General features: G+C 38.8%; 1 pseudogene; it reads left to right on the top strand.

The window, feature by feature from the left end:
* The first annotated feature begins 9,814 nt into the window (after window positions 1-9,814).
* Window positions 9,815-10,236, top strand: LOC145028111 (18S ribosomal RNA; annotated as a pseudogene).
* Window positions 10,237-27,220: the final 16,984 nt, after the last annotated feature.

Below are 27,220 nucleotides of genomic sequence, written 5' to 3'. Positions count from 1 at the left end.
TGTTTATTGACGACATATTGGTGTATTCGAGATCCAAGGAAAAACATGAGGAACATCTGAGAGAGATCCTCGGGGTTTTGAGATCGGAGAGGCTTTACGCCAAATTCTCCAAGTGTGATTTTTGGTTACGAGAGGTCCAGTTCCTAGGGCATCTTGTTAACCACAAAGGGATATTGGTCGATCCGGCCAAGATTGAGGCAGTGATGAGTTGGGAGGTACCGAGGTTACTTACAGAGATCAGGAGTTTCATAGGATTAGCAGGCTATTATCGGAGATTTATCATGGATTTCTCCAAGATCGTCGTGCCACTCACCAAGTTGACTCAGAAGGGGGTTGCTTTCTCATGGGGCCCAAAGCAGCAGGCCTCCTTTGAGACACTTCGTCAGAAGTTATGCGAAGCCCCGGTGCTAGCCCTTCCGGAGGGTATGGAGGACTTCGTGGTATATTGTGATGCGTCGATATCAGGGTTGGGAGTGGTGCTTATGCAGAGGGGGCACATGATAGCATATGCATCAAGGCAACTGAAGCCTCATGAGGCAAGGTATCCCACCCACGATTTAGAGTTGGGGGCAATGGTGTTCACCCTCAAGATCTAGCGTCACTACTTGTATGGGGTCCGGTGTACCATATACACAGATCATAAGAGCCTTAAGTACTTGATGGATCAGCCCAACCTGAACATGCGGCAGAGGAGATGGTTGGATGTGGTAAAAGATTATGATTGTGAGATCCTGTACCACCCGAGTAAGGCTAACGTCATAGCCGATGCCCTGAGCCATAGGACGAAGAGCGTCCCAATGCGAGACGTTTGTATGAGATTGAAAAGGATGACTCCGGTATTGGACACCATTCGAGGGGCCCAGGCCGAGGCTGTGAGACCAAAAAACCAAAAGAGGGAGCGAGTTATCGAGCAGGTATCGGAGTTCGTTACCGATAGTTGGGGACTTATAACCTTTCAGGGTCGGATTTGGGTACCATTTGTGGGTGGGACACTAAGATGTATCTGGACCTAAAGAAGGAGTATTGGTGGCCCTGTATGAAAAGGGATGTCGCATGGTTCGTGGAGAGGTGCCTAACCTATCGCTAGGTTAAGGCCGAGCACCAGAGACCGCATGGTAACTTGCAGCCGTTAGAGGTTCCCGAGTGGAAGTGGGAACAGATTGCTATGGAATTTATCACCAAATTGCCAAGGACTTCGAGGGATGTCGATACAATTTGGGTGATTATAGACCGGTTGACGAAGAGCGCACACTTCCTTGCCATTATCGAGAGCTCTTCTGTGGAGAAACTGGCAGAGTTGTATGTGAGAGAGGTGGTCTCGCGACATGGAGTTCCGATCTTGATTGTCTCGAATCGACATGTGCGTTTCACGTCCAAGTTCTGGAATACATTTCATGAGGAGTTGGGTACGCGGTTGCATTTCAGTACCGCATATCACCCATAGATTGACGGGAAAAGGGAGCGGACAATTCCGACACTCGAGGATATGCTCCGAGCATGTGTTTTGGATTTTGGCGGGAGTTGGGACACATATCTTCCCTTGGCAGAGTTTTCATACAACAACAGCCATCATTCGAGCATTGGTATGCCACCCTTTGAGCTGTTGTATGGGAGGAGGTGTCGAACCCCCATTTGATGTGGAGAGGTGGGGCAACATGTAATGGGTGGTATGGAGATCGTGCTTCAGAAGAATGAGCAGATACAGCAGGTCAGGAAGAGGTTGTTGACCGCTCAGAGTCGTCAGAAGAGTTATGCAGACAGGTGTTGGTCCGAGCTCGAGTTTCAGGTCGGTGACTTCGTACTCTTGAAGGTCTCTCCTTGGAAAGGAGTGACCCGATTCAGGAAAAGGGGCAAGTTGGGGCCTCGATATATTGGACCTTTCAGGGTAATCGCGAGGGTAGGCAGGGTAGCCTACCGTTTGGAGCTACCTGCGGAGTTTGGTCAGATTCACGACACTTTTCACGTGTCGCAGTTGAGAAAGTGTATAGCCGACGAGTCGGCGATGGTACCATTAGAGGATATTCAGGTGGATGTAGGCCTAAAGTATGTTCAGAGACCGGTGGTAATTATGGATCGGAAGGTCAAGGTTCTTAGGAACATGGAAGTGCCTCTGGTGTAGGTGCAGTGGTAGCATAGGAAGAGGTCAGAGCTAAATTGGGAGCCGGAGAGCGAGATGTGTAAGCAGCATCCAGAGTTGTTTGCAGAATGAGACTTCGAGGGCGAAGTCTGATTCTAGTGGGGGAAAATTGTAACATCCGGAATCCCAGGTATATTATTCTAATATTTTATTTTTGGAAATTGTGAAGGAACTCGGCGAGTTGATGCTTAGACTCGCCGAGTAAGGTCGCGGTTTATCATCCGGGTGGGTTCGCGTTGGACTCAGCGAGTCCATGAGTGGACTCGGAATGTCCACGCCATTTAATGAAACCCTAATCCTCCGGGGTTGGAGCCTATTTAAGGGCACTCTTAGCCTTCCATTGTGGCTACCAGTCCCTTGAGAGCACCCGAAGTGAGATAGATCGTTTGGGAGGAAGGAGAAGCCATATTTGATCTTTCTATCATTGGTTTAGCAAGAAGAAGGTGATCAAGAGCAAGAGGAGACTGAAGGAGGTGTGGTTCTAGTGGTTTCAGAGTTCAAAGACTTCAACTTGAGGTATTTATTCGGACCTTCTTCATTTTTGGTATTGATACTTACAGTTAGGGTTTTCTAACCTCCTTTTAGGATGTTTATGTGAATCAATTGGTCCCTTATCGAGTTTATGCTTTGGATCTGGACTCAAAGAGGTCCACAGACCTTAACCCTTGGAGATTTATGAGTTATCTTGGGAGTTATGAGCTTAGGATCCCACTTTTATGATTAAATCTCCAAATGATACAATCTAGATGATATATAAGTGTCAAGGTCTGGAATTTACGTGATTATTATTCTTGGGAAGGACAGATATATGGATTTGAGGAACATATCTGACCTCAGGAGGTCAATGGAGTTTGTGCATGGCATGTACTCCCCGAGTTGTTCTTGAGACTTGGCGAGTTGAGTCGGGGTAGCCCCGCGATTCTTACCTGGGGACTCATCGAGTAAAGGGAGGGACTCGACGTGTTAAATGGGACTAAAGAGTTAAGTGGACACAGGTCGACTCACCGAGTTGCCCAAGTGCACTCGTCGAGTTGGGTCAAAGTTTGAACGTTGACTTTGGTTGACTTTTAGGGTTTGGTCAACAATGAGGGCCTTTGAGCCAAAAGAGGGGTAAAATGGTCTTTTACCCTTCTGAGGGTGTTTAGAGAAAGGAGAGTCTAATTCTGAGAGTTATATTTATGAGAGTATTACTTTATGTGTTTAGGCGGAGGCTAGATCGTATTTCTACCGAGTTAGTGATTTACCGGGACATCTGAGGTGAGTCTTCTCACTACACTTTACCTAGAGTGGTAACTAGAGTTATGTGCCAGAGTTATCGTATGCTATTATGTGATGTGTTATACTGCATTGTTCTATATGGTTTATATCATGTGCATATCAGAGTGTATCAGAGTTAGAACCGAAAGGTTCACAGAGTTAGGACCAGAGGGTCCACAGAGTTAGGGCCCACAGGCCCACAGAGTTATAGCCTCGAGTGGCTAGCAGTGTTATGTATGGTATTTTGGGGAACTCACTAAGCTTTATGCTTACAGTGCTATGTGTTATGTGTTTCAGGTACCAGTGATGATCACGGGAAGGCACCGGCATTACTCGTACACATGCATGGGTTTTTATGTATTTGATATTGGGAATATAATTTTGTGAACCAAAGTATTGAAACAATGGGATTTTTTTTAAATGTGTTTGATAAAATGTGTTTATAAATGTGAAAATTTGTTTTAAATTTTACGGTGTTACAAATTAAAACTTTAAATACGACTTAATAAATTAAAACTAGAAACGTGACTTACTTAACACGTTAAAAAAACACTAAATCGTAACTAAAGCAATGGGTATTCGTTCGAAAATTAGCCTTATAATTCATCTGCGAGTGACATATTAAGATCGATATTATCAAGTGTCCAAAGATTGTCTATCAAATAGTGAAGAAAATTGATATGTATTAATGCATTGTTTACTAACCCCATTATGTAGAATTGGAGATTTTCATGAGACATGATATTCTAGGCGGTGAAAAGAGTACTCAAATCTTTACTTTGATGTCTTTGCTAAAGGAGGTCACGATCACTGATTTCTTGGATAGATGGATATGTAATTTGGAGTTGTCCAGTGATTTTACAGTCAGATCAGTGTGATAGCAGATTGATAACGTGGAACATATTTGTTCCTATAAAGGTCAACGTTTTTGTTTGGCGACTAGTTCTTCATCGTTTTCATACTTGAGTGAAGTTGGATAAAAAATAAGGATTGACATTGACTCAACTTTGTGTCATATTTGTTCTAACCATTTTGAGGATGTCGATCATTTATTCTTCGGTTTTTGATTTGGCTCGTGAGAGATGTCAAAAAATGAAGGTTTGGATAGACATGGATATTCTTCATTTTTTAAGTGTCACATATATGTTTCAATAGTTTGATTCACATATGGTGGTCCAGTTAAAATGAAAAGTCTTGGAATCGGTTTTTTCGACACTTCTTTGGATTTTGTGGTCTTATAGAAACGTTATAGCTTTCCGACATCAACATATAGAAAAACTTTCATGTTTGATAATATTGTAGCTTTTGCTTTTTGAATGGATTTTCCATAGAAATACTAAGGCCAATCATAGTTAGTGTGACAACCTGTAATTTCTATCTTGTAAAAGTCAAACTTATCCAATAAAGGTCAAACTTATTTCTTTTTATTTTAATATAGTTAGGGTAATGAATTATAGGTGTATAAACATTGTATTCAAGTGTGATATGTGTTTTGGAGGGAAAAACATTTGGAACCAAAGAGCCTTCACCCGAGAACCTTCGCATGAGCCGCAAGCCGTCGTTGGGCAGTAAAGGCTCGGACCGCAAATGTTTCGGACCGCAAACGAGCCTTCGTAGCCGTAAACGTCTCTCGTTCTCAGCCGTGAACTCCTTCGGGCCATGAACCTCCCTCGGACCGTAAAATCTACCTAGATATATGTGTTTGACTGAATTTATCCTCACTTCTATACTCCTAGCTGCAAACTCAAGCCTTTTTCTCTCAAAGTCTTCAACCTAAAACCCAAGTTTTCTCTCATCTATCATCCGAAGAACATCGAATCCACCTTCAGATTTTGTTAAGGACATCTAGTGCCCTCTATTTCACAATCAAACACCAAGAACACACACCGAGTTCCAGCTGAAAACACTAGAATCTTCAAGGGCCGAAAACCCTTTGCGGTCGTGAACACGGAAGGCTGGCCATAAACACCTTGCAGCCACTTGATTTCAGTTCTAACACTTCTTTTGTCAGTAACTCTTACATTCTAGGTTGTTTCCTTAATTCCTTAGAGGTTATATTCACTAATTTCATGCCTATATATCGCATGAATTGCTATTTAGGACATGTTCTATCTCAGGAGCTAGCTTGTGGAAACAATCATCCTATATTTAACCCTCACTCGAATCACTCACTCAAATGTGAGTTCATACCCCTACAATTTACTTTTTTTAAATGCTTTTAAGGGGATAATACAAGTAGAAAACAATATATTTGTGTTAATCATTTATATGTGGAAACAAACAAACAAAAGGATTTTATTATGCTCAAATATTGTTTAAATCACTTTAAAACTTTTTTAAACTATTTTTAGATTTCTGTTTATATCAAAATCATATTCGTGCACATATTTATGAATAAGTATGCTTTATAGGACTTAGGACTATTGCTAAATACCATAACTCCTATTCCTTGTTTGGTTGTGGGCTTAGGGTAGGATCACTAGTCTGACTGTCGGTTAAATCATAGTTATACTTGATAAATATATGCCTGAATATTGAACCTCAATTTCAAGGAATATACTTAACTCAGTTGCATATGTTGGATAATTGAGTCTTTTCTACAAATCAGTAACAGTTTTAACAAACATACTAGTAAACTATAATAGGTATAAAATTTAGAGGATCGATATATATTATTGCTAGAACATAGAAACAATGCATGAGTCAATACATACATACTATCACTATTCATTACAAAGCATACTATTCATTTACAGGAACAAGAAGGAACCTACATACTATAACAAGAACATGATAACTAAAAATGTGAGATACTATTTCATGGCATAGCAAAACACTTGCTATGTCACGTTTTGTAACCAGATCCTCCTGGAGGGAGAGCGTGAGTTTGTGCATAGATCTATAAGAGATTGACCATTCTACACCTTGCTGCTAGCTACAGTGGGACCTGCAGGTCTACTGGTGGAAAATGTCATATCATTATCGACGCCTGAAGAACATCGTGTTTTATAATAGTCTATCAAGCATTGTTATAACCTAATCACATTTTAACCTTAATTAACCAGTTGGTTTTCAAGGTAGTTAGTGCATCAGTAGTGTATTTCATACCATACTACTGTAAATCTTCATTTTTCCATTACATTCATACAGTGATATTCTCACATGAGAAATGTATACTATTTTCGAGTAAAGATACTTTTACAAATATGGAAAACATACATTTATACTATTTCAAGTACAAACATACATTTTACACTATTTTCAAGAAAATAGGTCATACAAACAGTTGAGTCTTGGTAGAATACTACTTTTCATTTAATGTAGAAAATATAGGATTTTCTGGGAAAGATACAAACATTTTCATTAGTCAGATACAAACATTTTACTAAACAATTACAAACATTTTCATGAAACAAATGCAAATACTTGACACTAGAATATTTATGCACTCACCAACTTAAATGTTGATAATCTCTTTCAAAATAACTTGTATTCTCAGGGAACCAGTAAGGTAGGTACATGAGCAGGTTTTTGAGAGGACGGAGCATGTTTAGACTCGTCTTTTATTTTTATTTACATTTTTTGGTGTCATACTACTATACATAGAACACACATGTATTAACTATTTTATTAATGCAATAGATGTTGTTGCTTGTTTTACTATTGTGCATTATTATGATACTATACATGATGTCCTCCACCCCCGAATGTTTTCACCATCTCGGTTTGGGGGTGTGGCAGTTAGACTGTGTCAGTCAAAAATCCAGTCATGTAATTTTGAACTATGTTGTTCTTTTTTGCTAGCTTCTAGCTAGCTGTTTATTTAATCTTTCTGTCGTTCAAAAAACTTGATAGAAATCAAACTATAAGTCAATATGTATCGTAAGTAAGATCCATTTTACATTTTAATAAATATATAAACCCTGGTTCCTAAATAAAAAAGATGAGTAAGATTAATAACCTCATCTTAGATGACTTTTGAGCATTAATACTTTAAGTAACATTCAATCCTCTTTAGTATTCCATCAAGCTCTAAATATCCCTATTCTAACCTCTCAACTATTTAGATTGACCCATATGAAAAGGAAGAGGGGAAATAGGACGTTACGTTCTAATCTTTCGCCCTTCAACATTTATGTTCCATCTACACTTATGTATCTCACTAGTTCCCAACTAGTTTCTATTAAGTTAACAATTTTTTATTAGTTTTACTTATAACATATAAAATAAATATTTCAATATTTTTAGTCCCTACTTAGTCGAGAAAAGGTCGAACTTATGTTTCTTGAATTTGTCAAGTTTAGTCCCTCAGTTTTCATTTTTTTTTTCTTAGCGCTAATTTACGTTTTTAATAATCTTGAAAGTTTTAAATTCATTTCTAAACTTTTTTCCATTAATGTATATAATTCTTTTTTATTTGTTTCTATTTAATTAAATATTTTATTTTAGATAAATTTTCAAAAAAATTACTTTTATGAAAAGAACAAAAGTTCTTGACATAAATATGGATGCTACAAAATCTAGGTTCCTTTTCATAATAACTTATGCAAAAAGTTGAAAAATGAGGAACGTTTCTTGAGCAAATGTAGATTATATTCCAAATAAACATCTATTTTACTTAGTAAGTAGATAAAACCATGATTGAAATAGAAATTTTTTCCAATTTCAAGTATTTAATATCTCTCAGCAAGTCTTTAATTTTCTAGAGTGTAGGTGATTCATTAAAACATCTAGTAGGTTTTTGTATACACACCAATATTCTACAGAAAGTTTTGTGAATTTGTGATCTATGCGTACTATGATATATAAATATCAAAGTTTTAGTTTCTTATGTACATTTTTGTTGGATTAGGTGTCTAAGCCCATAACTATAATTGGTATGTACTTGATCCGAGAGTAACATGGTCCATTTGGGTTGCCTTCACCAGAACAATCTGATAGGATAGATATTTGAGAAAGAGGTTATTTATGATTTATTAGTATATTATAAGTGTAATATATTAATTGTGAAATCGTATTATTTAATTAGTATTGATCAAGTCTTAATTTGGAATTAATTTAGTGATCAAAAGAGACTAATTAAATTAATGGGGACTGATTATGTAAATCAGTGATACATATATTGTTTGGGCTATTGATCCATGTTGGGCAAAGTTTATGTAAGAGTTAGCCCATATGAGATATGGATCATAACCTAAGTGTATGGATTAGGGTTTACCCATGAATCTTGGAATCCTACAATATATATATATATATATATATATATATATATATATATATATATATATATATATATATGTGTGTGTGTGTGTGTGTGTGTGTGTGTGTTATGCCTTAGCGAAAATTAGCCCCTAAGTGTTTTAGGAAGAGAGAAAATCAGTTTTAGAGTGTCTAACCTCTCTCTCAAAGTCCTCCTTTGTTCATGGTGTTTGTGAACCATTTGAGGCATCACACTTGAGGTGCTAAGCTCTTGAAAGGCCAAAACTACAAGCTACAATTAAAAGGTATTCATCCAACTTGATTTTATGATTTATGTACCAAATTGTATGCTAGTTGTAGCCTTCATGCTTTGGAAAATTTACTACATGTATAACTTGAGAAAACTTATATCCAAAGCTATTAGGGTCATATGTTCACCATAGGAGTGTTATAGTACTTAAAACCCAACAACTTTATCCTTTGGTATGTCAAAGACATCATTAAGAGTGCATGGATCCTCTAATGTTAGGGCATAACAAATTAGATGATTTTATTATAAATCAAATCATACATATGATGAAATACATAATCAAGAAGAATCTTATTCAATACTTATGTTATTGAGTATGTTTGATAATAATTCAAATGAACTTTGCAGACACATAATGATTTCATGTATTTTATTCAACCATTACACTAAAATCACTATGAATGACGAAATCAGAATGTTGTGAATGTGTTTACATATAACGAGCAACACATTTGAAATTTAAATGTGTACAATATCAAGTCAATAATTTAAATATAGATAATTTACCAAACCGATGAAAGAATGTACTTAAGTAGAAATCTGTATGGTTCATGTTTTAGTTACATGATGTCAGACAAAAGTAATTCAATTAATGTCGCTAATATAAACTTGTATGACGGGGTAACCAAGTAACTTCAAAGATAAGAAACTTTTAGATGAGAAATATTGTTGAGAACAATAAAAATATTATATTATTGTAAAATTAAATCTCAAGATTGAAAGTTTTGCAGAACATATTAGAACACCAACAACGAAAGCACACTGCTGGGCCGACACTGATAGTGAGAGATGAAAGAAAAATGAGCGAATGGGATTAAATAACCTAGTAGTCCTAGTCGTAAATGATAGATACTAGACATTATGCATATCAACCCATACAATGTTGTTACTAACGCATTAAGTATCCCGCCTGGGAGTATGTTCACAAGATTAAAACTTAAAGGAATTGGTAGGGGTTGCATATGAGGTGGATCATATGGTTTAATTTGATGGAAATCGAAGAACCTTACTAGGGCTTGACATGTCGTGAATCCTCTTGAAAGATAGGGTTCCTTTGAGAACGTCGAGCAGGTGGTGCATGGTTGTCATCAGCTCGTGTCGTAAGGTGTTAGGTTAAGTCCCACAACAAGCACAACATTTGTATTTAGTTACAATCATTGAGTTTGGAACCCATAATAGACTGTCAGTGATAAGCCGGAAGAAGGTTAGGATGGCTACAAGTCAGCATGCCCCTGATACCCTGGACGACACACATGCTACAATGGCCGATACAAAGGGTCGTGATCCCGCAAAGGTGAGCTAACTCCAAAAGCATGTCCTCAGTTCTGTAACACCCCATTTTCTCCTTATAGTATAAACGACCAGTCACATAAATAAACATTTAGACAGAGGACTATTTAGGATAAATAGTCTTGATGAAAGTCGTAGTAATCGAAAAAGTGAACTCATGCATATAGAGAACCTCCAAATCTGACTTCGCATGAGGAAGTTAAGATTTTCGGATGTTTTACTGTAGTAGTGTGCGACACAGATCTTATAAGAAGTGACTTAAAATGATAAGTTTACAAGATTAACAAAGTTTTTTTTTCATAATTAGTTTAAAGTTATTAATAATTTTTTATTGGATGCCTTAAAAGGGAGCAAACAAATCATAATGAGTTTTTATATCAACTTCTTATTAATATAATTATTTCAATTTAATAATAGCGATATGATTATTTTAATAGTATGTATGTATGTGTCTCTGTGTGTGTGTGTGCATATATATATATATATATATATATATATATATATATATATATATATATATATATATATATTATTCTGCGCAATGCAGGAAATTTACTTGAATCAAATTCATTTGAAATTTTCACAACTACAAAAGAGTTTTCTAATTTGTATATACATATGATTTCAGATATAAAGTTATTAATCACTCCAGCTCAAAAGTTTTTGTAACTTATGGTTAGTAATGTCATTTGAGATAGAGGGAAGCAAGGTGTCAAATTGTCATTTGATATTGCAGGCAAGGAGTGTATGCTTGGATCGTAATTCAGTAGTTGATTATGATTTTGTGTGAAATCCTTAATGACTAAGTGTTTATAATTGGGAATTCAGAGGTCTTCAACTAAAATTCAGGATTCCCTTGGGATTCGTTTGATCTGTATCAAGAGGATCATTCTGCATATATATATATATATATATATATATATATATATATATATATATATATATATATATATATATATATATATATATATATATATATATATATATATATATATATATATATATATCATTCCAGGGTCAGGTATGGTTGTACCTGGTTGATCCGGTTGGGTTATGATTTGGTTTCAACATTAATGGGCGGTGGTTCGAGATCTAAATGGGGGAGAACAGGGATTCTCAGTTTGAGTACTAGTCATTGAGGGATTTTTCAGTTTGCTATTTTTAGATTAGTTTGGGCAGATGTTGATCGGTGATCCATTTCCAGAAAAGTGTATGTTCAATTCCAGGTGGGTTTGTGGTTTAAGTGTCAATGTGCCCTAAACCATTGGTCGTTGAGTTCATCATTCAACATGGTTTCTCCGAAGGATTCAAATCGTGACATGTAAAGTTCAAGGAATGTTCCAACTACCATCAAGTTTGGTGTTTTTATGTTCCTTTGGCTTCGGGGTGTGCTTACCTTATTGGGGGTGTGAAATATTGGTTATAGCAGGCTCAGGCTTTTAGTAGCATTCAGAAAACCTTTGTGAGCTATGTACGTATTAATGGAATTTGATCAGTCTCAATCAAGGTTTGGGGTCTGTTTTGATCATTTATGGGAAAGTTTTATGTTAATGTTTGAGGTTTGTCACTCAGTAGAGCTCTGGTGTTTCTTCCCTTTTGGGGACGAGATTATGGGTTCCCTATATGCTTTGTGGTAATTCAGTATGTGTATTGTTGAGAGAGTTGTAATGTGTTTTGTTTAAAGGGAACGGTTAAGGATTGTTGGGAGTATTAGTCAGGTATTAGAAAGTATCGGTGGAATACATGCGTTATATTTTCATTTGTTCGCAAGCTGATGTTAAGGGTTTGATTCTCAAGTTGGGAATCAGTATTGAAGTAGAAAATCATTAAGTTCCTCGTGAATGTCTCGAGTGGTTTTCCAGGTGTGGGTACACCTGAGCGGATAGGGGTTGGATGCAATATGGAAAATTTTGGATTGATAATTTTTTCTCGTTAGAGTAGTGATTGGTAATGGTGTGGCAGAGAATCAAGGGTTATTAAGGTTGTGGTACATCATACAACTTTGTATTTGGGTAAAGTTTGCAACCGATATGTTTAGAGGATCATTTTTGCATGTTCTGGTAGTGTCCCCAGTCAGGGGCCGTGGTAGATTCATAAATGGATGCTCATCAGTTTTAGGGAATGGTATACAAGAATATATTTTGAGTTGCCATTTTTTAGTGGGCTTTTGGTGGAAACTCGTGTATCCATGCAAGGTCTTTATTTCAAAGAGATGTGGATAAGAAATTTGTATGTCAAGGCATCAGTTGGAGGGTCCATGATTTAGCTTATGTTTCTGTGCTCTGGAATGGTTCTTCCTGTGAATGTCAGGCAAGTTATGGTATTTCAAAATTATAGCAGCAGCGTATCGGTTTGACACTTAAGTAAATCAATATCTTATATCTCATTGTGTTAATGGAATTGTTATCATCGGTAGTTGAGTAGACAGTTTAATGGAAAAGTGTTATGGATGTAGCATTAGTTCAGTATGGATGGTCTGTCAGGGAGTCTAACCAATTCGAGACTTCAAATTTCAGGTAAAATAGGGTGGGTTTTCTGCATTGGATTATGGATTCGTATTTTCAGGTTGGAAAGTTCTGTTGGGCTCGGTTGCCCTAGGAAGGTTATTGTATGTTCAAGGTTGTGGTTGTGTCCTTCAGGATGCCGGGTTTTTAATCGCTTCATTATTTGGGCCTATCGCCCGATCATCAGTTATCAGAAGGCTTAGGGCCTTAGGGAACAAGGGAATTGACCATTGTTGGATACGTGTATTATGGAATGAGTAATCTGAGTGTTTTCTTGTCTTTTGGAGCCCAAGGGTATTATCATAATTTGGCATCTCGGTTCTTCATGAAATTGAGTTTTTTTCAGGAAGTTTTATGGCTAGGGTGGGTTGACAGAAGTGTATGGTTTCTCGTCACATTTCCATTGATATAAAGTCTGTAGAAAACATACCTAAGATGAGGAAGTTATGACCGTTTTAATATTTGGCTAAAGTGGTCCTAAGTGGAAAAGATTTGCAAGAATGGTCCCATGCATGCACTTTTAAGAGGCATGTGTTTGAGTAAGTACGCTCAGCGTAAGCTGGGGTATGCCAACATAATTAGCAGATTGCCAAACCCTATTTTTGAGGTCTAGGCACTATTTAAACATCCTTATAAGCTCAAGTGTATCTCATTTCTCAGCCTCCACTGACCTTAGAGGCAGGCCCTTTGGATTGTTAACCTAGTTATTGTATGATTATGTACTGTAGTGATCTGTTAGACCGGTATCCTAGTATATAGGATGATGTTATGCTTAATGATTCGTAGATCTATTGATTGGCTGTAGACTGTTATATAATTATCTGTTATATGTGCATATGCTTGGTCGATGGTTGAGGCTTCACTACATTGAGTGTGAGCCAACAGGCCGGGGCATACCAACCCGGTGGTTGAATGGGCCCGAGGGTATTCCAAACCGATGGTTGATTGGATCCATAATATGTTGGCATTCCATCCCGATGGTTGAATGGGCCTGATGGTATTCCAACCCGATGGTTGATTGGACTCATAGTATGTTGGCATTCCAACCCGATGGTTAAATGGGCCCGAGGGTATTCCAACCCGATGGTTGATTGGACCCATAATATGTTGATATTCCAACCCGATGGTTAAGGGCGTGGGTATTGCAACCCGATGGTTGATTGGACCCATAGTATGTTGGCATTCCAACCCGATGGTTGATTGGACCCATAGTATGATGGCATTCCAACCCGATGGTTAAGGGCCTGGGTATTCCAACCCGATGGTTGATTGGACCCATAGTATGTTGTTATTGTATATGTGCTATTTGTTGTGTGTTGGTAATTTGGGGGAACTAATTAGCTTTGTTCTTATAGTTTTTGGTTTATGGTTTCAGGTATTTCAGAGAATTGTGGCAAGGCGAAGGCGTGACCGTACACATCTTGATTTTATGTTATTGATCTTGGGAGGCACTGATTTTTAAATAATGTTTTGAGAACACTAATTTTGTAAACATTTGTATTAGTAAAAGGGCCGTTTTGAAAAGTTTAAAATTATTGGAATTTTTGGGATGTTTCAAGGAGAATGATTAAATAATTGTCTGGATGTGTGTATTTACCGTTAAAAAAACCTATATAAATATATTCTTGCACAACGCATAGGGATTCATCTAGTCATTATCATTATCATCATCATTATCATTATCATCATTATATACTTATAAATGAAATATATTTCCTTTCACCACATTCATTTGAAACTCTCATGACTTTTCAATTTCTTTCTAATAATGATTATAAGTTGGTTAATAAGGCTAAATAAATATCAAACCTAAAGTGTAATAATATATAAACTAAATTTCAATTTTTAAAACAATATATTTTCTTCAACTTATAAAGTTATGTTTTTAACTTTTTAACATATTATACTTAATTTATTAGGTCTAATATAGTGTTGTATGTAAACTATTATCATTTTAAAACTACAACTTTTGAACAATTTGTATAAATACTTAAATTGTTAATTTAAATATAACCTTATAGGATCAACTTAAATATAAATTATAGATCAAATTAAACAACCCAAAGAATATTTTGTAAATAGTTAAAAGTGATAATTTGTAGTGTCTTTCTAATAATGATCATAAATTGGTTAATAAGGTTAAATAAGTATCAAACCTAAACTGTAATCATAAATAAACTAAATTTCAATATCAAAATAATACTTTTTACTTCTACTTATAAAGTTAAGCCTTTAACTTTTAACATATTATACTTAATTTATTAGATTTAATATGTTGTTGTATGTAAAACATTATCAGCGTATAGCTACAACTTTTGAACAGTTTTGAGAAAATACTTAAATTGTTAATTTAAATATAAAACTACAGGGTCAACATCAATATAAATTTTAGTTCCACTTAAAAGACCTAAAGAATATTTTGTGAATAGTTAAAAGTGATAAATTGTAGTGTTAAATGCAAAAACTAAATTGTAATATCAACTTAACTAAAACATTTCTTAAAGATATTTTATAATCGCTAAAAGTTTTTAAATAAGTAGTTTAAATAACTTACAATAACAATAGTTAAAAATATCTCTATATAAATAATTATATTGTTACCTTTAAAATCCAGAAAAAAAAATGTTTGATGTTTTAATAATTACAATGATAGAAATTAAAACATTAAACAAATACATTAAAAAAATTAATTAACAATAACAACAACTATAAATAACATTAAACCATTTATTATATTTAATTTTATTCATGAGTAACCCGTGGGTAGAGCTCATTCTAAAGATTAAGATTATGAAGTTTTGATAGATGTATATACTATCATATAATTCAAAATAATCAATATACAATATCAACTTAATATATGAATATCATCATATCATATCATACTATATTATAAAGGAAACATTTTTCCTTTCAACACATTCATTTGAAACTCTCATGCATTTTTCCTTTCACCACAATCAATTGAAACGTCCATTACTTTTCAATTTCTTTCTAATAATAATTATAAGTTGGTTAATAAGGTTAATAAATATCAAAATTAAAGTGTAATCATATATAAACTAAATTGTAATATTAAAATAATATATTTACTTCTACTTATAAATTTATGTTTTTTAACTTATACTTAATTTATTAGTTTTAATATATTGTTGGTTTTAAACCATTATCATTTGAAAGATAAAATTTTGGAACAATTTGTATAAAATACTTAAATCATGAATTTGAGTATAATATGACATGGTCAACTTAAATATAAATTTTTATTTTAACTTAAAATATCCTAAGAATATTTTGTAAATAGTAAAAAGTGATTAATTATAGTGACTTTCTAATAATGATTATAAATTGATTAATAAGGTTAAAAAAATATCAAACATAAAGTGTAATCATATATATATATATATATATATATATATATATATATATATATATATATATATATATATATATATATATGAAATTTCAATTTTAAAATAATATCTTTATTTATACGTATAAAGTTATATCCTTAACTTTTAATATATTATACTTAATTTATTAGATTTAATATGTTTGTAACACCCAAAGTCTCGAAGGCCAAGAAAGGAAAGAAAACCCTAATTTTAAAGGGCGACTCGGCGAGTCCAAGGAGGAACTCGGCGAGTCCGAGCAGGATCTGGGTCGAGGAGTAGGTGACCGACTCGGCAAGTCGGCCAAGGGGACTCGACGAGTCTGGTCTGTGCGAGGAAAACCCTAAAATGGGACTTGGAGCCTTTTTAAACGCCTCATTCTCTCCCCTAGGGTTCCTTTACTTCCTCTCTAACCCATAACACCAAACCCTAGCCGCCATATCCATTATTTGAGCCATTTGTTGCCTTGAAGGGTGCATCAAAGCTTGGAGAAGGAAGAAGGAACTTGGAGGAGCAAGAAAGAACTATAGATCTGGGATTGTGAGTACATTTCTGAGCATTTGGAGGTAATAAACTAGTTCTTGGACCCTTTTTGCACCTAGATCTATGTGTGGTTGTTGGGGCTTTTTAGCCATAATGTTATTCATTTGAGTTAGAAGCCAAATCTGAAGTTGCTACTTTAGATCTAAGCATATTATGCTCTTGAGAAGCATAAAGTATCAGCCGTTGAGTTGATTATGGAGCCTCTTTTCCTTAAACCCTAGTTTATGGTGTATTTTGCCTAGATCTCCTTCTCTACACGTAAAGTTTGCAAATTTACGTGAGAAATAGGCTTGTGAAGGGTAGATCTACAGTGTGGAGTCCATGCATGACTCAAAAGCCCTCTGCATATAAGGGGATTTGAATGGACTCGGCGAGTCTGTTCTTGTACTCGGCGAGTCTGTTTTTGGACTCGGCGAGTCAAGTTGCGAAACCCCAAACCCTTCGAGTTGAGACTCGAATTAGTGAGTCGGATGGAGACTCAGTGAGTTGGACAGGTCAGGACTTAGAAATCGGTAGACTCGACGAGTCATGGACTGACTCGGCGAGTTGACCTGGAAGGTTGACCTTGACCAGGACATTGACTTGGACCAAGGTTGACTTGGTTGTCTTTTGGGAGTCAGTTAAACTCAGTGTTGCATTGATATTGGTAGTTCGAGGAGCAAGGGGAGTAGGAGTTCAGTGAGTTGCCAGGCAGCAGCTAGTGAGATCATTAGCAAGTTCAGCCAGTCCAGGTGAGTTTCCCTTTGTGTGAATGGGTCTAAGACCACAATGCCGGCCCATGTACTTATGAGTAGAAGACCCGGGGGTTAGCCCTAGGCACAGTATGCTAGTATGATATTCAAGACGAGGTCAATTAATAGCGGGCGGGTGCCCAAGGATTTGTTTATATGATAGTTTATACTTGTTGTTTGTGTGATACATGTATGTGCCTGGTAGGGAGGTGAGTGTGGGCGAGGTCCCGTATCTCACCAATAGCAGAGTGTGGATGGGATTCCATATCTCATTAGTAGAAGAACAGGGCGAGGCCTAAGTTAGGGAAGGATTGAGAGTGGGTTGGGCCCGTATCTCACTACCAGTAGGAGCGTGGACGGGGTTCCAGAACTCGTCAGTAGCAGGACAAGGGAGAGGCCCAAGATAGGCGAGGCCTTAGGACAGAACCAGTTGTATGTGTTTAGTTTATGTGTTGTGATATGCTTATGTATTATTATTTGTTGGCGGGCGAGGCCCTATGACAGGCGAGGCCTAAGTGAAACAGATCTGTAACCGAGCGGGGCTTGTAGCCAGGTGGGGCCGTTGTAGCGGGCGAGGCCCGAAGCAGGGGGCGAGGCCCAAGATAGCGGGCGTGGCCCAGTATGTGCAGTATGTGATTATGCATGGTATGTGGTAGGGTGGGGAACTCACTAAGCTTCATGCTTACGGTTTTCAGTTTTGGTTTCAGGTACTTCCGGTAGCGGAGGGAAGAGCTCGGGGTGATCGCATGACACACACCATTGAATAGACAGCCTGGGAATGTTTACTCTGATAATGAACATGTGTTTTGAAAACTTATACTCTGATTATGTTTTGGAATGATGACTTTGCTTAAAGTAATCTTTTATTAAAAGAAATTTTTGGTCATGAATTTTGGGTCGTTACAAGTTGGTATCAGAGCCTTGGTTTGAGGGATTCGGACATGCTCTCGAGTGTGTCTAAACTCAAACTAAGGAATTGGTATAGAAGTTTTCAAAATGAAAAGACAGTTTTGTAAAAAGAGAGTTTTGAGAAAGAAAATAGTTTTAGAAAAGCAAAGAGAATTCAGAAAGAAAAGAACTTTGAAAAGAGAAAAGAGGTGTGGTGCATGCCATCAACCGAGCTCAAGTAAGTACCCCAAAATACCCATATAAGTCTTTGTTTTGATTATCAGTTAATAGAACAGCATGCTAGACTAGGACTAAGGATCTAGGGAGGATGCCTTATGTGCCTATTATATGTGCTTTTGATCTGCATGATAGTGCCGATTAGACAGTAGTAGGATAGCCTGTTTAGGTTATGCCTGAGTTTATGAGTTCGTGTTGCATGCTAGTTCAGATTCTTGCTATGAGGATATGATTGCTTGAGTATGTTATGGTTAGGTTTTTCCCTTTTTCTGAATGTTGCTTGCTTTGTGCATTGTGGGATTTTGAGTGATGGGAGTTAGCTATTAGGTGGATATGCCACGTCACATGTGATCAGGGTTGAATAATCTCAGAGTGTTGGATTTGGTCCTATTGCGCAGCTCTTGTTTAAGTCCAACCATTGTAGGGACGAGTCTTTTACTTGAAGGATTATCTGAGCCTCGTCACATGTGATGGTATCCATGTGATGGCTAGTTGGCATCACAAGGAGACCTTCAGCAGTTGGGGACTGGTATGAGTTGAGTTAGAGATTTCCCTAGGGTAAGCCTAGGATGAGGTAGTGTTGGGAGCAGTAGTAGTAGATAGGGGACCTTGTGGAGTCGAAGCAGTTCTTGAGGAAAGTACGGATAGATGTGGAAGGTAGTATGGGCCCGTACTACTGAAAGCAGAGGATCCGTACTCGATTCGGGAAAGGCCGAGACAAGACCGGGAACCTGGTACTGCGTATGTTTAGTCTCGCAGCAGTGAGGAGTATTATGATAGTGGTTATGTTATATGTTTCAATATGGTGACGTTGCGAGAGAGACCAGCGGGCGGATCAGGCCCGGAGAGGGATCGGGCTCGGGTTCAGGGGCCAAGCAGCTCGAGGAGCGGATGAGAGAGTTGATATCAGCTGAAGTTACGCACGGTATTCTAGCTCAGACTCCTTTGATCTTCGGCACGGTCAAGGAGGGTATATTGGAGATTTTGGATGAGAGGATGGGAGCCTTCCGTACTGAGATGATTGCATTGATGGGAGTGCGTACCTTGACATTTCAGGAGTTCAGGGCTTGCGGGGCACCAGATTATCATGGGGTTAGGGACCCCATCTCTAGCAGCAGATGGTTGGCTGATGTTGCCAACGCGTTCCGTACAAGCCGGTGTCCTAAGGAGGACAAGGTCAGACTCGCTTTCTGTATTCTGAACGACAGAGCGAGGGATTGGTGGGAAGAGATTGGTCATGCCTTGGGTGATGATGCCGCGTTGGTCGCAATGACTTGGAGCGATTTCTCAGCTAGGTTCAGGGTGGAGTTTTCGCTAATTATTGACGTGCAGCAGTTGGCCCGGGAGTTTCAGGATTTGACACAGACCACTGAGACTATGGCGGAGATCACCGCCAAGTTCAGGGAGAGGGCCCTTCTTGTTCCGCAGTATGTCGCGGATGAGGAGATGAAGAAGGCCCGATATCACGAGATGCTGAGGGTTGATATCAGGGAATTCGTGAGCAGGTCCGGCTGTAAGATGTTGGAAGATATGATTTCTCAGGCCAGGGAGAGGGAAATTGATTTGGAGCAGATCTGGAAGAGGAAGCCAGATGAGGTTCAGGTATCCACGAGTTCGGGAAAAAGGCCCGAGGGATCGGATTCGAGATCGAGAGATTATCAGGACCGTAGTCGATACGGGAAGTGTGGCAGGATGCGCGTGGGCGCGTGCAGGAGTGGTAGCGGTGGTAAGTCTGGTTGCTTCAAGTGCGGTCGGACCGGTCATTTTAGCAAGGATTGTACTGTTACCACCACTCAAGGATCAAACTTGATATGTTTTCACTACAATCATCGAGGCCACAAGAAGGCCTAGTGCCCTAGTTTGGTTTCAGCAGGACGGGTGATGGCACATGCCCCTGCAACTTTGAGGATCCCAGACGGCCGTCAGGGCCGTGTAGAGGCGCCTGCGGTAGGAGGAAGAGCTTTTCAGATGGCTACTTTGGATGCGCGAGTAGTGCTGGATGTTGCAGGTATGCGACTTCCGTTGTCAGTTCTTTTATTTGTGCATGATTATATTGTTATGGTTCTGCATCATTATCAATATGAGTATTTTATTTTTGAGCGGTTTGATTGTGATCGAGATATATGCCATCAGCATACCTTGGATATTTGGATAGTAGTTAAGGGATGGGTTATGTTGGAGAAGGTTACTTAGGGTGCGGTATCTGAAGCATGCCTTGGAGGGACTCGGTATGTCCTGCTAGTTCAGAGTCGTATAAGTTTTAGAAATGGACAGGTTAGATCCCTAGCTATGGTAAGCTTGGGATTCCTCAGCAGATTGATTATGGAATGGTAGCAAGGATTGAGATTTCTATTCATTGAGCAGCTAGGTGTAAGCAGGATCGAAGTGGGGGAGAATCCTCCGAGTGTACAAGGGTGAGAGCACGCAAATCCAGAACGCGTACGTGATTTTTGAGAAGGAAGAGAGGTAGTTCAGCGTTTGATGGATTAAGTACTTCAGGGTTGGGAGTTTGCGAAACTCCCCATCAGTTCGTGCGGGTAATGGTGATGGTGAGTATGTGGATCAGAATTCAGGTTGAAGGATTGCCTGTAGGACTCGTGTGAGTCGGTACGAAGATCTTAAGGTCAGATAGCACGGGATGTTTTCGTGTTAGTAGATAGTGGCATAGTCAGCAGGTAGAGCATGGAAGAGCGGTGGGAGAGCCTCAGCCGTAGCATTCACTAGCGGTCAGTGGTGGGAAGTGTTGTAAGACTACGGGGCAGTCGTAGCATTCACTAGCAGTTAGTGGTGGAAAGTGTTGTCAGACTATGAGGCAGCCGTAGCATTCACTAGCAGATGGTGATAGAAGGTGGTGTAAGACTGCGGGTAAGCCGTAGCATTCCATAGTAGCTTCGTTCGCGGAGTTGGGGCAAGGCCCTTATCTCCTAGCTTTCAGATAGGTATCAGGGATGGGTAATGAATGAGAATGGTAAGGAGTTTGGCTATACAGCCCTGGAGAGGTGAGACCTTGGGAGAGGCCGTTCTAGGATATTTTTGGGTGAGACCCGTGGGCGAGGCCCGTATGAGAATAGCAGTGTAGGTGAGACTTGAGAGCAGGGTTGCTCAGTAGTATGGTTGGGTGATACCCGTGGGCGAGGCCCTTTCGAGAGTAGTTAGGCAAGAGAGACTAGAAGGATAGGGGCGGGTGAGACCCGTGGGCGAGGCCCGTGAGTTTTAGTGGCACAGGTGGGACCTGGTAGGGATCTTAGAGTCAAGATAGGGGATCGGGGATCCCAGGAAATTGTAGTGCCAGCATGGTAGAATAGACTGGGCAGTATAAATGGTTGAAGTTTCTTCGAAAGTCGCTAGGAGCGACTAGTAGTTGTGTTGGGTCAGCGATCGGTGGGAGCCGATAATCCAGATATTGATAGGTTGGTAGGGACCAGGGTGGTCTCAGTTCATCCGGAAGCCAGAAAGGAATAGCAGAATTTCCAGTCAGTAGCAGTGCGAGTATGCAGCGTATGGTGGAATTCAGTTAGTTGATTATGGGGTGCTCGACACCAAATGATATTAGAAAGAATGCCAAGTGGATACTGGCGATAAGGACCCGTACTCGAAGTAGCGAGAGTAGTAGATTGTGATGGGGTTTGAGCATTCTAACACTTCCTAAGTGTACATGCAACCCTAATAACCTTGGATCTATGTTTGTCTAATTATCATGCAAAGTTGAATTCCAAGGCTATATTCCTATCTAGCATACATGGGGAACAATTTTTAACTTGAATGATAGATAGAATAACTTACCTCGTTGTTGCTTATGTTCCTTGAAACCTTATGAGCCTAGCACCCCAAGTGTGATGCCTCAAATGCTTCACACAACACCAAATGCTCTTGGAAAGACTTTTGAGAGAATACACACCACTTGAAATCGGCCTAGCCCTCTTGTTTCCTTAGTGTAACCGATTTTGGTGGAGAATGGGATTCTTATATAGTGTTGACACATCTAGGGTTACACCATGTAAACCCTAATGTGTCATGACTCTTCATTTCCATGACCCATGGGTTTGTAACTCCCATGGAGCATCCTATGGGTGGAACCCAACTTGACAATCCATGGAGCCTCTTAGCCCACTATACAAGGTATGGATGATTTACATAATCAACCCATATATTTAATTAGTTATCTTTTGATCACTTAATTAATTCTAAATTAATTCTTGATCAAACTAATCAAATAATATTATTAATATATTAGAACTTATAATATATTAATAATCTCCAAGTGTTATTTCTCTCATTTAGTCTATCCAATTGCATGGTGCCATGCAACCCAAATGGACCATGTCGGGTCGGGTCAAGTACATACCAGAAATAGTTATGGACTTAGACACCTTATCCAACAGTCTCCCACTTGGATAAGTCTAATAACTATTACTGCAAGTATGACTTCAGGAACCGATCGGCAATCGTAGCTCTTTTCAAGGTTTCTCGGAACTGAGAAGATGATGGTACGCCATTTAAGATAAGTGATCATATAATCCTCTGATCTAGATATCATTCAGACAAATACATGGAACAATGTCTTACTTATTGTCCAACAGTTTGTTTCTCGATTTCCGATTTGTTTGACAAAGAACTTAATTGAACACATCAACTTAGTTCTGACCGGGCCCGGTACATAGGTCAAAACAAAATCATCGAGGGGCCCAGATATCAGCTTCTAATCCAAGAAGGAACAGATAAACTTCGACTCATATGTTTGTTCTACCACTCATTGAATTAAACACAAAAGCACGTTTTATAACATCGAGTTACCAATGCGTTTTCGTACAATCAATGCATAACCAACTTGTAAGTAACAAATCATATCTCTAGGTTTGAAGACTTATATGATATTACCGTCTCACGATCACTCGAGATAGAATTCCATGAAGTGATTCCAGTGAGCGTGGGTTGAGTCCAATACTCAGAACTTATGAGCACTCATGATCGTTGTAGCCTTGTCTAACACCCTAGACCTCTGCAACCAATCATGACAGTCTTGATTCATACCTACTTCCGACATATGACCAATTGTGGAGGTTTGAATAATATGTTATACCAAACAAAATTATTCTGGAAGTCAAAACATGCAAAAGAAATATAGTAAACGATTGACAAGAGATAGCAACACTTTACTCATAAATAAAACACCTTTTATTCATCATCTAATGTCAATTACACTTTACAAATTTCGAGGTTGTCTAGCTACTAAATCTAATATCATCCTTCAGCCCTATGATCCAAGCATGCTGGAGATGCTTAACCCGAGTCAGTCCCTTCGTGAGGGGATCTACTGGGTTCTCATCCGATGATACCCTCTTTGCCACGAGGAGTCCTTCTTCTATTCGATGTCTAATAAAATGGTATTTTCTGTCGATGTGCCTGGATCTCCCATGATCCCTTGGTTCGTTGGCTAAGGCAACAACGCTTTCACTATCACAGAAAATTTCCATTGGCTTTTTAATAGCTGGTACAACTCCAAGGTCTCCGATGAAGTTCTTTAGCCATATAGCATCCTTTGCCGCCTTGCTTGCTACAATATACTCTGATTCGCAAGTTGAATCAGCCATTGTCTCTTGCTTGGAACTCTTCCAAGAAATTGCTCCTCTGTTTAGGGTAAAGACCCAGCCCGACTGAGAGCGGAAATTATCCCTATCAGTCTGGAAGCTAGCATCACTATACCCTACAACTTTCAAGTCATCACTCCCACCGAGAGTAAGGACCCAGTCCTTAGTCCTTCGTAGGTACTTGAGGATATTCTTTACCGCAGTCCAGTGTGCCTTGCCAGGGTTCCCCTGAAACCTGCTAACCATGCTCAGGGCAAAGGCTACATCAGGTCGAGTACACGTCATAGCATACATGATCGATCCTACAGCCGAAGCATAAGGTATTCGACTCATTTCTGCTATCTCAGCCTCAGTGCTAGGGCTTTGTGTCTTACTCAATTTGGTGTTACTCTGTATGGGTAACTCTCCTTTCTTGGAATCCTGCATGCTGAATCTCTTCAGCACCTTATCCAAGTAGCTACTCTGACTAAGTCCAATTAGTCTTTTACTCCGATCTCTCAAGATCCTTATCCCTAGAATATAGGCAGCTTCACCAAGGTCCTTCATAGCGAAACACTTCCCAAGCCAGGACTTTACTTCCTACAGGGTTGGGATGTCGTTTCCTATGAGTAGTATGTCATCCACATACAATACCAAAAAGCTAACTAAACTCCCACTAGCCTTGACATACACACAAGATTCATCTTCACTCCTAGAAAAGCCAAATTCCTTGACCTTTTCATCAAAGCAAAGATTCCATCTGCGAGGTGCTTGCTTTAATCCATAAATGGATTTCTCAAGCTTACACACTCTATTAGGGTACTTGTTGCTGACAAAACCTTCTGGCTGACTCATGTAAACATCTTCAGCCAACTTTCCATTAAGGAAAGCGGTTTTGACATCCATTTGCCAAATTTCATAGTCATGAAATGCGGCTATGCCTAACATAACCCTAATAGACTTAATCTTGGCTACTGGAGAAAAGGTATCATCATAATCCATTCCAGGAATTTGAGAGAAGCCCTTTGCAACCAGTCGAGCCTTATAAGTGTGTACATTACCATCCATGTTGGTCTTCTTCTTGAAGATCCATTTGCACCCTACTGTCTTACGACCTGGTACATTCTCAACCAAGTTCCAAACTTGATTGTCATACATGGATTGTATCTCGCTATCCATAGCCTCTTTCCATTTAGCAGACTCGGGGCCTGCCATGGCTTCCTCGTAGCTGTTAGGGTCATCTTGACTTACTAGTGTCCCATCACTAATAAGTGTCTCACCTTGTGCAGTAATATGGAATCCATAGTAATGCTCAGGTGCACTCCTAACTCTCGTGGAACGCCTCAAATGTACAAATTCATCAATTGGCTCAACAGGAGTTTCCTCCTCAAGATGAGGGCTAGAGTTTGAAGTTCCTTCACCACTTGATTCTTGAATTTCTTCAAGATCAATTTGCCTCCCACTGTCTCCTTGGCTTATAAACTCTCTTTTTTGAAAGACTCCTCTTCTTGCTACAAAGACCACATTATCACTAGGTCTGTAGAAGAGGTAACCAAGGGATTGCTGCGGGTAGCCAATGAAAATACACTTCTCGCTTTGAGGTTCGAGCTTATCATGAGTCTCGCATCTCACGAAAGCCTCGCAACCCCAAATCTTGATGTGGTCTAGTTTGGGTACTTTACCAGTCCACATCACGTGAGGAGTTTTGGTAACTTTCTTTGTAGGGACTAGATTAAGGATATGGGCAGGAGTCTCTAAGGAATACCCCCATAATGAGATTGGTAGCGAAGCTCGACTCATCATGGAACGAACCATGTCTAACAAGGTTCGATTACGCCTCTCAGCCACACCATTCAGTTGTAGTGTCCTGGGAGGTATCAATTGTGAGACAATCCCACATTCCCTTAGATAGTCAAGGAACTCTGAACTAAGATACTCACCACCTCGATCGGATCGAAGCATCTTAATGTTCCTGCCCAATTGATTCTCGACTTCCTGTTTAAATTCCTTAAACCTTTCGAAAGTCTCTAACTTATGCTTGATTAAGTAGACATATCCATATCTATTGTAATCATCAGTAAAAGTCAAATAATAACGATTAGCATCCCTTGTGGCATGTTTGAATGGTCCACACACAAACGTGTGTACAAGGTCCAACAAACCTTCACCCCTCTCACACGAGCCTGTGAAGGGTGACTTTGTCATATTTCCAAGTAAGCATGATTCGCAACTATCATTTGACTTTAGGTCAAACGAATCCAAGACTCCATCCTTTTGGAGTTGGCCTATGCGTTTCTTGCTTATATGTACAAGACAACAATGCCATAATGATGATTTATCCAAGTTATTATTATTAAGAGAATCAATACACAACACATTATTTCCTAAGTTATCTATAACAGATACAGCTTCATACACACCATCACAAGGTAATGCTTTAAAATAATGAACATTATTAAAGAAAGCATTAATCGAACCAACTTCATTATCAAATGAAAAGGTGAAACCTTGTTTATACAATGCATGAAAGGAAATAATATTTCTTGCCATTACTGGCGAATAACAACATTTAATCAAATCTAAATTTAACCACTACTTAGCGATAAAGTATAAACTCCAATCTTGGTGACAGGTGTAACTTTCCTATTCCCCATGATTAAGTTTATTCTTCCTTGCTCCACATTCTCACTTCTTCTTAGTCCCTGCAAGTCACAACAAATGTGAATACCACAATCGGTATCAAGGACCCAAGACTTAGAATGGGGTGGGTTATTAGAAATGATAGTGTAAATACCTGCATGATTGGGTTTAACTTTCCCATCCTTCACATCTTGTTGGTATTTTGGGTAGTTCCGCTTCCAATGTGATTTTTCATGGCAATAGAAGCATTCAGCCTCTTTTGGGTCAGAAGAAGGAGTGACGAAACCTTTCTTGGTTCCACTTGAAGAAGAGCCATCAAGGGTCCTAACCTTGGTACCCTTCGAAGAACTCTTTCTCTTCTTCCCTCGACTTTTCCCGATTGCCAAAACTGGAGTGGAGTTTGGAGTAGGAGTGTTAACAACCGACTTCCCCTTAAGACCTAATTCAACGGTCTTGAGAAGTCCCTGAAGTTTGTTGAGTGTGACCTCTTCCTTATTCATGGGATATGTCATGCGGAATGGATCA

This window comes from Lactuca saligna, chromosome 1, assembly GCF_052625555.1.
Source record: "Lactuca saligna cultivar CGN05327 chromosome 1, ASM5262555v1, whole genome shotgun sequence".
Classification (NCBI taxonomy): domain Eukaryota; kingdom Viridiplantae; phylum Streptophyta; class Magnoliopsida; order Asterales; family Asteraceae; genus Lactuca; species Lactuca saligna.
The sequence above is the reverse complement of the archived record's forward strand: the minus strand, read 5'-3'. Positions and strand labels throughout refer to the sequence as shown.